This window comes from Peromyscus californicus, unplaced genomic scaffold (assembly GCF_007827085.1).
Source record: "Peromyscus californicus insignis strain IS unplaced genomic scaffold, ASM782708v3 Scaffold_15__1_contigs__length_86483966, whole genome shotgun sequence".
NCBI lineage: Eukaryota > Metazoa > Chordata > Mammalia > Rodentia > Cricetidae > Peromyscus > Peromyscus californicus.
Genome location: NW_026294447.1, coordinates 71,490,695 through 71,503,801, shown reverse-complemented (window position 1 = coordinate 71,503,801; position 13,107 = coordinate 71,490,695). Strand labels below are relative to the sequence as shown.

Genomic DNA, 13,107 nt, shown 5'->3' with positions numbered 1-13,107 from the left:
ACCACAGAGGCCAGAGGGCAATGAATCTCCTGGAACTGAGTTAACAGCTGTGAATACCTAATTGTGGCGATATTGTGCTCCCCAAAATATTGTGCACCCTAATAAACTTATCTGGGGTCAGAGAACAGAACAGTCACTAGATATAGAGGCCAGAAAAATGATGGCACACACGCCTTTAATCCTAGTATTCCAGAGGCAGAGATCTGCCTGGATCTCTGTGAGTTCAAAGCCACACTGGAAACAGCCAGGCGTGGTAACAAGAGCCTCTAATCCCAGGAAGTGATTGCAGAAAGCAGAAAGTTATATAAGGCGTGAAAACCAGGAACTAGGCTGATTAAGCTTTTAGGCTTCTAGCAGCAGTTCAGCTGAAATCCATTCTGGATGAGGATACAGAGGCTTCCAGTCTGAGGAAACAGGATCAGCTGAGAAACTGGCAAGGTGAGGTGGCTGTGACTTGTTCTGCTTCTCTGATCTTCCAGCATTCACCCCAATACCTGGCTTCAGGTTTGATTTTATGAATAAGATCTTCTAAGATTCATGCTACACCTAATGTGGGTGCTGGAACCGAACCTGAGTCCTCTGCAACAGCAGCAAGTAATCCTAACCATTAAACCATCTCTCCAGCCCCAAGTAGCAAACACTCTTAATCAACAAGCCATCTCTTTGGCTCCCCTATATGAACTTTTGTGTGGACATGTATTTTTATTTCTATTGGGTATGTATCTAGTAGTGGTATAGCTGGATTGTATGGTAGGGGTTTTGGGTTTTGTTGTTGTTGTTGTTGTTTGTGTGTGTGTGTATCTAGAGTTAGTTGGTTCCCTCTGGAAACCTTTATGTGGGTTTCAGGGATCACACTCAGGTGTCCAGTTTGTGTGGCAAGTGCTTTTATCCACCGAGCCATTTCATGGGCCCCATCCTGTGGCGTTTTAAAAAGCAGTTGCAGGATTCACATTCCCACAGACAATGAGAACAGAGATTTCAATTTCTTTCTTTTGTTTTCTTTTCCTTTTGTTTTTTTTATATTTATTTTTGTTTGTTTTTACATCCTGATCGAAGTCTCTTCCCCTGCCCCCAATCCTTCCTCAGTTTTTCTTCAGAAAAGGGCAGGCCTCCCATGGATATCAACCAGCCATGGTATATCAAATTGCAGTGGGACTAGGCACCTCCTCTCCTATTAACGCTGGACAAGGCAACCTGGTAGGAGGAAAGGGTCCCAAAGCAGGCGACAGGGTTAGGACTGCCACAAGAAGAGCAAGCTAGACAACCGTAAGATATGTGCAGAGGCCTTCAGACAGGCTCTCATGTTGCCCAAGCTGACCTTCACTCTACTATATGGCAGACACAGACCATAAATTCCTTCTCCTCCCCCTCCCCCTCCCGAGTGTGGGGATGACAACTGTGCCCCAGAACACTCAGCTCAGGGTTCCAGATTCTTCACATCCTCACCTGCACTTATTTGTTTCTGCCCGTCCCTGCCATGTTGGGGATCAAGAGACTACACTGAATGCTATACTCCCTTATTTTTTATTTGTTTTAATGTAGGTCACCCTACATAGCCCAGGCTGAACTTAAATCTATACTTCTCCTGCCTCAGCCTCCCTAGAACTGAGATTACAAGCAGGTGTGTGCCACCATGTGCAAGACTACCTATAACCATTCTTATAAATGCTAAGCAGATAGATATTCTAATAGATGCCAGGTAGATTTGCATTTCTCTGATAGCTAATGATGCTGAGAATTTTTAATGTGCTTATTGGCCTTCTGTACCTTTGAAGAAATGTCTATTTAGATCTTCTATCAATGGATTGATTATCTTTTAAAAATGAATTGTCTTTTCATTGTTTTGAGTTATAAAATTTCTTTATATGTTATGAATATAAGTCTCTTACCAGACACAATTTGCAAATCTTTTCTACCATCTATAGAGAATATTCTATATTACATATTTTTTCAACATATCTCTATATAGTATATAAGTTCTACCATTTATGACCTATTTTGAGGTAATTTTTGTGTATAGGTGTGGAAGGGTCCCAGCTCAACCTTTTATGTATGTTTATCTAATTGTCCCAGACTTTGGAATGCTAAGACAGGAGAAGAGCTATGAGTTCACGGGCAGCCTGGACTAAACAGTAAGTACAGACCAGCAGGGCTACGGAGCAAGACTCTGTTTAAAACAAACAAATAAATAAAACCATTAACAGTAGCAGTAAATGAAATTATTCATTAAAAGCAATAATGTTAATAAAATCATTAATATAGCTGGGCGGTGGTGGCACACGCCTTTAATCCCAGCACTCGGGAGGCAGAGCCAGGCAGATCTCTGTGAGTTCGAGGCCAGCCTGGTCTACAGAGTGAGATCCAGGACAGGCTCTAAAGCTACAGAGAAACCCTGTCTCGAAAAACCAAAATTAAATTAAATTAAATTAAATAAATAAATAAAAATAAATAAATAAAATCATTAATATAATGTTGAACTTTTTTTTCTGAAAAGAGAGTTAATATTTCCTTCCCATTGTTATTTACTTACTTATTTGGAAGAGGATCTGGTTATATGCTAGAGACAGAGCCTTTAAGCACACAATAAAATACTGGCCTAATTTGCCTCGAGTTTTATAATCCAAGTCAACAAAAAGCCAAAACCACAAAAACAACAGCTAAGTGCTTTAAAATGTAAGTTTTCACTTTTTAAAGATTTTATTTTTAATGTGTATATATGTGTTTGTCTGTTGTGAATGTTTATACAACAAAGTGCAGCACCCACAGAGGCCAAAAGAAGGTGTTGGATCCCCTAGAGGTAGAGTTACAGGAGGTAATGAGCTGCCTGACAGGTGCCAGGGACCAAACTCCGGTCCTCCACAAGAGCAGTATATGCTCTTAACCACTAGCCATCTCTCCAGCTTCATATGTAAAATGTTAAAGTCTACTTTTTCCCCTAACTGCCAAATAGCATATAATTACAATATCTGGGATACTAACCCACCTTACAAAGAAAAGTCTGTAAGTCTAAAGTTGTTTTAATTATAACCATTTACCAATATCATGTATTCATTGCTTACCACAAACAAGGCAATTACAGGATGCTTCTCATTTATCAATATCAATCTGGTATTGAGTATAGAAATATATTCAATTTTATAGATGAAAAACTGAGTTTGAGAGGTCTTATAAACTATACAATCCATAAATAAGATAAAGATAATTTTATACAATTATAAAACTTGGATTTTGTCTGTTTTATCGTGCTTCATCTAGACACAAATCACATCTTTTCCAATTTTACTATATGACAGATATAGATATGCCTCTGTAATAATCAGGCTATTCTGTGGCTCTGTAAGATTCCAGATTTGTCTTTTTGTTTTAAGAAGGGAACAGAGTGATTTATCTTAATTAAGGAATACCAAGAACTAAAATGTTATGGTTTGGATTCACTGCTCACTGGCTCATATGTTGATCTCTCAGGAGCCAGGCGGTGGCACTGTTTTGGGAGACTGTTCCACCTTTAGGAGGTGGGGCCTAGCTAGATGAAGTAGGTCTCTAGGGGCAGGCTTTGAAGGGTCATAGCTCAGCCTCATTTCCAGCCCAAGTTCTCTATTCCTGCTCTGCCTAGATGCAACAAGCCGTGCCCAAAGCACCAGTCACCATGGACAGAGTCCTAGCAGCCATGCTTTCCCTGATAAGATGGACTGTATCCCCACTAAATCATGACTCAGAATCAACCTCTCCTACCTTAGTTTTCCAGAGTGACAAAGGTTAACTAATACAGAAAATTAGTACCAGGAATGAGGCTATTGCTGTAATAAGCCTGACTATGTGGTTCGCAGGCCTTTGGAACTAATTTGTGGAAAGAATGTGGAAGAGTTCAGATCACTAAGCTAAAGAAGTCTTGGAATGCTGTCAACAGAGCTTACCAGGCCATTCTGGTGGGAGTGTGGAAGAACAGAATGCCATTAGATATGCAGACAGTAAAGACTCATGAAGTTTTGAGGAAGAAAAAGATATAATAGGAATCGGGCTACAGGCCCAATTCATGTTACATTCTGGGAAAAAAAAAATCTGACATATTCTATATCCTGATTAATTTGAGTGAGATTGAATTCAAAATGTATTAATTGTTTGGCAGAGAAAATTTCAACACAGCATAGCATATAGGCTGTGGCATGTTTATTGCTGGCTGCCTTCAACTAGGTTTTCAGTGAGAATTCTAAGCTAAAATGGAACAAAAAGACATGAAAAAATGTGCAGTTTGTCAAGGAAAAAAGCATGAGAACATTTAAAGTTGCATATGAGGTGAATATGGACAAATGCTCATATTCAATTATTAAAAAGACTATACTTAAGAAAAGCCATACACTTTGCAAGACCCCACCCATTGGAAGCTCTCGGGTATAGCATTGCAAACTCCTTTGGAAAATCTTCAATTAAAAAGGAGAGTACCGCCGGGCGGTGGTGGCGCACGCCTTTAATCCCAGCACTCGGGAGGCAGAGCCAGGTGGATCTCTGTGAGTTCGAGGCCAGCCTGGGCTACAGAGTGAGTTCCAGGAAAGGTGCAAAACTACACAGAGAAACCCTGTCTCGAAAAACCAAAAAAATAAATAAATAAATAAAAAGGAGAGTACCATCCAGTCGGGCAGCAGTGGCGCATACCTTTGATCCCAGCACTCGGGAGGCAGAGCCAGGCGGATCTCTGTGAGTTCAAAGCCAGCCTGGTCTACAGAGTGAGCTCCAGGAAAGGCACCAAAACTACACAGAGAGACCCTGCCTGGCGGGGGAGGGGGGTGGATAAAATAAAGGAGAAGGGGAGTGTTAGAACAGAGTGCTAGAGCAGTGGTGCCCTGATCCAACAGGGCCACCTAGGATTCTAGGCCCACCCTGAAACTGCTACAACTAGAAATGTGGAAACCAAGCTACATGCTGAGCTGGCAACAGAATCTGGCACCATCCAGGTGGTGCTGATTTGGGAGGTATGCTTATGCTAAGGTTTCAGGAAAAAAAAAAAAAATCAAAAACAATGAGGCCAGGCAATATGTAAGCAGAGAAGGCTCTACAAAGAGGCCCTGAGAAGGTGATATATGACACTGTGAGGGTGAAACCTAAATTGCAATGGAAACCTAGCATGTAGGAGATACCAGGAACAGGAATAGTCTGCTGGAAAAAGCTATTTGTACACTGTGTGAAGGTGTACTGCTGTGATTGGTATAATAAAAAGCTGAATGGCCAATAGATAGGCAGGAGGTATAGGTGGGACTTCTGGGCAGAGAGAGCTCTGGGAAGAAGAAAGGAATAGACGCCAGGAGAGGAAACAGGAGGTGCATGATGGAAGAGAGGTAACACCACATGGCAGAATGTAGATTAATATAAATGGGTTAATTTAGGTTATAAGAGCTATTAGGAACAAGCCTAAGCTATACGCTGAGCTTTCAAAATTAATAAGAAGTCTCAGTGTCGTTATTTAGGAGCTGGTGGCCCAAAGAAAACTCCGACTACATGCAGGTACTGAGAAGAGCCAGACCTCGAGAAAGGCCACATGGCTACAGGTGACAGAATTGAGGGCAGAGCTAGCTCTAATCCAATGGAGTACGAAACCCCAAACCCAGAAGCCAGATACGGAGTCACAGGATCTGTAGTTTCCCTGATGAGTTTTAGTCTTGCTGCAGTCAATTTCCCCTTGCTAACTTCATTCTTCTACTGTGCAATGGAGGTATACAGCCTGCTTTTATTTTATAGGTGCTCACTGCTAAATTTGCCGTAAGGATCAAAAGAGACTTCGGGCTTTGGATGTTAGTAACTGTTGACACCGACACAATTATATAAATACTAAATATACTTCACATTATGAGATGGTACCTGAGTCTATGGGGGACAAGGACAAAAAAAGAATGTGGTTTGGATGTAAAATGTGCCTTAGGCTCTGTGTTTCAACACTTGGCATCCAAGTAATGCTATTCTGGGGAAGTTGTGGAACTTTTAGAAGGTGGAACCTTGCTGGAGGAAATGGGTCACTAGGCAGTAGGTCTTGAGGGCTATACAGGTCAGCCCAGTTCCAGTCCAAGCTCTCTGCTTCACAATCTGCCAAGATGTAACAAGCTACAACACAGGTTCCTCCTGCTATGATGGGGCCCCAGCCACCATGCCATCCCTGCCACGATGAACTCCAGCCCTCTAAGCTGTAAATTACAAGTGAACCCCTCCTCTCTTCAGTTGCTTCTCTCAGGGAATCTGTCGCAGTGAGGAGGGGGCTAATTTTTTTTTTTTTTTTTGAGACAGGGTTTCTCTGTGTAACAGTCCTGGCTGTCTGGAACTCGCTTTGTAGACCAGGCTGGCCTCTGCCCGCCTCTGCCTCCCAAGTGCTGGATTAAAGGTGTGCACCACCACTGCAGACTTGAATTCATTCTTATACTAAAAAGCAATAATGCAGGGCTGGAGAGAGAGCTCCACAGTTCCAGAGATCCTGAGTTCAGTTCCCAAAACCCACATGATGGCTCAGACCATCTGTAACTCCAGTTCCAGGGGAATCTAATGCCTTCTTCTGACCTCTGAGGGGACCAGACACATACATATATGCAGACAAAACACTCATACACATAAAAAATGAAAATAAAAGTAGTAATCTTATCCACAATACAACTGAAATGTACTAAGATATACATATGCACAAACCTTTCCAAAGGGAAAGGTAATCAAGATCAATCTTAAATAAAATAAAAAAATTAGCCAATTTCTATAGGTTTTTCATATCTCTCGCTTTGCCTTTATTTCATTGCTCTACTGATTTAAATCCCTCTTCTTCCCTAACAAAGCATGGTGGTAGAGGTGGTGAGGGTTCCATGGTGGCACAATACCTCTAATTCTACTACTCTGGAGGTGGAGACAGAAAAATCAGGAGTTCAAAGTTATCCTTAGCTATATTACAAGTCTGAGACCAGTCTATGGTACATGAGACCCTGTCTGAAAAATGCAAAATAAACACAAAAAAAAAAACAGGAAAAAAATCTAAAAATCATTTTTCTGAATTAACATACAAACAATATAATCAAGTTACTATAATTAAGCTTTTGTTGCCTAGTAAGATAACTCAAGACTTTGACAACTAGTTTAAAAAATGTAAGGGCTAGATGTTATATCTTGGTACAGACCTGTAATAACCAGTATTCAGGCCACTGAGGCTAAAGGATTATGAGACCTGAGTGAACTATGGATTGAAATCCTACTTCCAAATAAAATCTAAAAAAATTTAAAAGGGCGGCGGTGCACAACTTTAATCCCAGCACTCAGGAGGCAGAGGCAGGCGGATCTCTGTGAGTTTGAGGCCAGCCTGGGCTACAAAGCGAGTTCCAGGAAAGGCACAAAACTACACAGAGAAAGCCTGTCTCAGGAAAAACAAAAACAAAAACAAAACAAAAAAACTTTAAAAGATGCCCAGGAATCATTCTAAGTATTCCTAGGGCTGGGACTAAAACTCAGTGCTTAAACACTTGCCTAGCACATACAAAGCCATGAGTTTGATTTCCAGCACCTAAAAAAATAATTAAATAAGAAAAAGAAATAAAAGCATAAGGTAGCAACAATAAGTAGAGAGGAACGGGGTGTAGCTCAATAGTAGAATACTGGCTTAGCATGCATGAGGCCCTGGTTTTGATCCCCAGTACGTGAAAAACAAAGCAGAGCCAATGAAATGGCTCACCTAGTAAAGAACCTGTTGCCAAGTCTGCACACGCACATAGTTTAAAAATACAGCAATAAATGGAAAGAAACTGAGCTTTTGGTAGGGACAGAAGGGGAAGTCACTGAACATTAATGGCTAACACAAAAGCTCTTTGGTTAATCCTGAGATTTCTTATAAATCCCCATGGCTGAGGCAAGGCTGTAGCTCAGCCCTGCCTAGCATACCCAATGCTCTGGGTTAGATCACCAGCACTAAGGGATGAGGGAAGCAATAAATCTAGAGAGTCCTGCCCATCTTCTCATCCTCCAGGACTCACAAACCTCAGTCTACTGACTTGCGTTCTAGCATTATTTCCTGACTGGAAGAAAACAAAGCAGCAGAAACTGTAGAGAACTAAGAATAAGTCCATGCAGAAAGTTGCAAATAGGATCGTCCTCCTTCACATATGTCACTCCAGGAAAACTGCCAAGAACAGCTCACTCCTCTAGCCACATTTCCTGCAGATCCTCCAGACTCTGGAGTCCTTAAGCATGTCAGTATTCTCCCTTGATTTCAACCCTCCCTTTGCATCAAGACTTCAAAGTGCATAGTTTGTATTCTCCAAAATCCCTCTTTACCCGTGTCTTAATTCTAAATATGTATCCTAAAGCCTTGTACAGCATTTCTACATCTAATGATGAAATTCATAGGATGTTATAAAATCAAAATTTCTAATGCCAAGGTTTAAAAAGCTTCTCAAGTACTTTATTGAATAAAATACTTTTCAAAAAGGTGATAACTTTACTAGTGGGTCTTTTCTGATAAAGGAATTCTTGAAGTAAAGTAAAAGTCAGATAGAGGGAGTTTGTGATTTTACAGACTGGATTCCCAGGCACCAACATTTCCAACGATTTACTGTATGAGCAGTTGAGACTAGGAGGCAGAAAAGGCTGAACAGAATCTATTATAACGGAAGGATAGACCTCCTGAAATAGAAAATCAAATAATTAACTACTGCTAATTAAAATTGCATTTAAAATCACTTGTCTAAATAAGCCTTGATAAGTGAAAGTGAGTCTCAAGTACAGGTGGGAATGGTTTCTTTGGGATTTAGAATTTACTCAATGACAGATTAATAAATTTCACTGTAAAATGAGTTTAGCAATCAAAGCTATTCCTAGATAAGTATGATTAAATTAAGGGTGAATAATACATTAACTGAATAAAGTCCAGTTATTAAAGCAAGTAATCTAAGTGCTCAATGTCCAACATTATGAGAAATGAATTTTCTTTTTTTTCTCCACTTAAGATTTTAATTCTCCCATCACTTAGTATAGAACTAATGATCTATATAAACATACAAAGACTTAAAGGACAATCATGCTAGTGATAGGAATACTGCATTTAATTCAATGTAAAAAATGAATGTTTACAGTTTTGAAAATTTGTCCACCCCAGCCCCTAAATAGTGAATTTATTTTGTGAAAGGGCTATTTTTGAAATCAAACATAAAATGATTATGTTTTCTGGCCTTCTATTTAGAATTTTTTTTGTAATCAAAAATTTAGTTTGGAACCATCTGAAATAGAATTTAAAAAGTGGAAAAAACTAAAAAATATTGATGCAAAGCTGCAGCAATATTTCTTCACAATTTCATAAAACATTAATGAAAGGTTACATAATCCCCGGATTAAAGATTTTTAAAGAGAACTGCAAGGATCATCTTTTTCGGTTTTCAGAACTGCTTTCCTTATTCTTATATCCATAAAAACAGATCTAAATCAACCTCATCTAGTTTGAAAATAAACCATCTAGTTTTCAGTTTTGTTTTGTTTCTGTTGTTACTATTGCTGTTGAGAAAAGGGCTTTACCAGGTGTGGTGGCGCATGCCTTCAATCATAGTGCTAAGGAGGCAGAGGCAGGTGATCTCTTGAGTTCCAGGCTAGCCTGGTCTACAGAGCCAGTTCCAGGACAGCCAGGGCTACACAGAGAAACCCCGATTCAAAAAAATAAAAGGAGAGAGCGAGAAGGGCCTGCTATGTAACCCAGGCTAGCCTCCAACTAACCAATTCCCCTGCTTCATTCTCCCAAGCGTCTGAATTATAATTGTGCACCATCATGCCTGGCAGCCATCTGATTTTCAGGAGAAAAAAACTAATCCGAGAGTAGTACAAAACAGTCACAGTCTTATTACAGCTTTAAATACATACTGTCAGTTACATTTAGGATACACCGAACCTAGTTCACTCTCAGGAAAAATAAAACCTACCAAAACAAAAGCTCCTTTACAACAAATGAGTATCTCAGTGGTTAAGCTTCAACCCCATCGCTACTTGTTCTCCCCCTACTCCCACCCCTCACCCCCAATTTTGGTTTTTTTTTTTAAGGCTGGTCTCATTCTCTAGCCAGGCTGGCCACTATCTTCCAGCAATCCTCCTGTCTCATCTCAGCTGAGATTAATCTCTAAAAGCGAGCTATCTTTTCATTTTTCTCTCTTGAAATGTTTATTCTGTGCTTGTTTATCTTTCATACATGAAATATTCTAACACCAGTTCAATTTAGAGTTAATTGCTTGATGTTAGTCTGTCCACACATGTGTCTTCGACCACTGTTAAAGAGAGAAAAACTGGTAAGCCTGAGGGCACCCGTGAAACGAGAGAGGGTCGTCTGAGAAACACCACTGTTTCTCTGCCTCAAATTCCTAAGTACTCACGCCAAAGATTCTCAGTATCCAAAACAGGGCCACAGAATCAGAGGCACAATACAATATATAATAAAATCAAACTGACATACTTTAATAAGACTATCACCACCCCAAAACTACTACAAAATAAAGATAAATAACCTAATTCCTTAATATTAAAGGGTTGCTTCTGCCATACTGCATGACTCAAAATAGTGTGTCAAACTTTTCTGAAGGTTGTAAGAAATGTAAGAAATATATTTTACATTGTGACCTAAAACATTTGTATATAAGAAGTTTCCCCAAATATTTTTCTTAAACAAATGCAAAGCTAGTATATTCTGTTTTACTTTCAATGCTGGTGGTACAATAATAGTTTTTAAAGTTACTAAGTAATCATAATCCGATTTTAAACAGATGTTAAAAAAAATATTCTGGGATTGGAGAAGTAGCACTCAGTGGTAGAGCCCATGCCTAGCATGTGTAAGATACTGAGTATCATCCACAGTACTGGGGGAGGGGGTGGATATCCTTTATAAGATGTTCTCTCAATCCCCTCCCCACAGAATTTGCTCCTACTATCGCTTCAGCAAGATGGGCAGGTATCCCGGTATTCTTAGGTTACTGACTACTGCCATTTTTCATTAAAGCAAGGTGTTCTCAGAGTATGCTCCCTTGAAGAACATTCAGCATCACTTGAGATAACTACAAATTCTTGGACCCCACCCCAGGCCGACTGAATCAGAAACCTAAGATGGAGTCAACCAAGCTGTACCAAGCCAGCAAGGAACTGCGTTTAAAATCTCGGCTCTTCCTATGTAACGACCCAATACTGAGTTCCGTACCAATCACTACACCAAAAATTCTACAAATATTTCCTTTTTTTTTTTTTTTAAATGCCTGTAATCCCAGCACTCAGGAGACAAGAGGCAGAAGGATCTCTGTGAGTTCAAGGCCATCCTGGTCTATATAGAAACCAGCCATGGCTGCAGAACTAGACCCTTTCTCAAAGATGAATGAATGAATAAGTGAGAAAATACAATTTAAATCCCACTAAGTAAAAACTGTGAGTATTACCAGGTGAGTGGCTGTACAAGACTTTTTATTTTCAGTTAAGGAGGGCATGCTATCCGCTTCATGAATATCCTCTTTCCGATCAAGCCCCAGTTTCACCCCTTTAGTTAGGCCACCCCTCCCCTTTTCCTCTCAGATTCCCCATCCTGTTGATGTCCTTATTTTCCAGTATTTTCGCTGTCATCCTAAAAGTAACTTCTAAAGCCCTAGCCTCCAAGGCACTTTAACCTTGCTTTTAAGGGCAGTGTCCACGGTCCGGCTCGGCCTATTAGTATAATTCATCTCTGCCCTTTTCGGAAGCCCTCACCGGCACCCTTGTTCATCAACTGTCCTGGCCAGCTTCCACAAGACCACTCGCCCACTGCGGGGCAAGTTTTCCCAGCTCGACTAACTCGCTTCCTCCAGGGAAATTACTCTTCCCCCTCTAACCTCCATCCCATTTTGCTTCGGGGAACTTCCACTTTCCCCCTGAACCCGTCCCCTAGTCTCAGATCCCAACTCCTACCTTCCCAAGCCTTCACTCTGAGGGTCTTCCGTGCCGACTCCGCTCCCAGACCCGCCGTGGGGGGGCAGGGCGCTGCCGTCGCTCCCCGAGCAGTTAGTTCAAGGTCTCCACCCCGCAGCCCCTTCCTCCTCCTCCTCCTCCTCCTCCACCCCGCTGCCCTTCTCGGGGGAGGGGGGGGGTTCGCACCCCACTCGGTGCCTTTCCTCCGCTCCCTGCCACCCCGGACCCCGGCCTCCCGCACCTCCCCACCTCTCTCCGACAGGGGCCACTCCCAGTTCCCTCGGTCCCCACGGCTCCCAGCGCACCCAGGAGCTCCGGTGATCCCCTCGTCTCCTCCGGCCCCCGGGCCGCTCGCTCCGGGTCGCCCCCGCTCGCACACCCCAGGAGCTCCGTCTCTTCGGGAAGCCGCGCACATGCCGGCCTCCGGTCACTGCCCCCCGCCCCGGGCCGAGCCGCTGGACTGCCCCGGGCAACCTCCCGGCCTGCCCCGCCGGGGTCCCGCGCCAACCTACCCTCCCAAGGCGAACTCCGCCGCCGGCAGGAACCCAGCCGTTCTCCTGCCGCGCCGCGCCCGGCCACGACGCGACCCGGCCCGCGGCCCCCGGCCCCTCGGCCTCCGCCTCCGGAGCGCAAAGCTAGAGTTTCCGGCCCGCCGCCACCTCCGCACCTCGGGCCCGCCTCGCTCGCACTCACCTGCCGCTGGCCCTGCACAACTCCGGCGCCTCAGACTCTACCTCGGCCGCCAGTAGCCACCAAGCGCCACCACCTCCCCCATGACAACAGGCCCGCCCCAGACGACACTTCCAACTTATCCATTGGGTGGAGGGGCGGCGGCTCTCTGCTACGATTGGTTAACGATTCCTGCCCGTCAACGTGTCTTGACCGCCCCTTTTCCTGGACGGGGTCTTCGCCCCCGCCCGGACCGGGACCGGCCTAGATCAAGCTTTAGTTGTAATTGGTTGCTGAGTGGGCAGTTCGAAGTTATGATAGGCTACTGCCAGTGTCTGTTACCTTAACTGACAAGGGGTGTGATGGCCGCGGTTGGTTCAAGCCCTGTGCACAGTTTGGTTGCGCAGTAGAAAGCGGAGAAGGGGCAGACGCTCACGTCCGAGGTTACCGGGAAGGGTTAACTCTTTGTTGTGGGGCTGGCGCTGTAAACTCTTCCTTGTCCGGGTCTCTTCCTACCAGGGGAAACAT

The 13,107-nt window shown here is 43.0% G+C and overlaps 1 protein-coding gene across 6 annotated transcripts in view; it reads right to left on the bottom strand.

The window, feature by feature from the left end:
- Window positions 1–12,734, bottom strand: part of Numb (NUMB endocytic adaptor protein) — a 110,929-nt gene extending 98,195 nt beyond the window's left edge. For 5 of the 6 annotated variants that reach the window (XM_052739360.1, XM_052739355.1, XM_052739358.1 and 2 more), the window contains exon 1: window positions 12,604–12,734. The gene's annotated coding sequence lies outside the window, so the exon portion shown is untranslated. Of the gene's footprint in view, window positions 1–12,422; window positions 12,547–12,603 lie in introns of those variants that run through there. The other variant, XM_052739357.1, reaches the window with a different exon arrangement.
- Window positions 12,735–13,107: the final 373 nt, after the last annotated feature.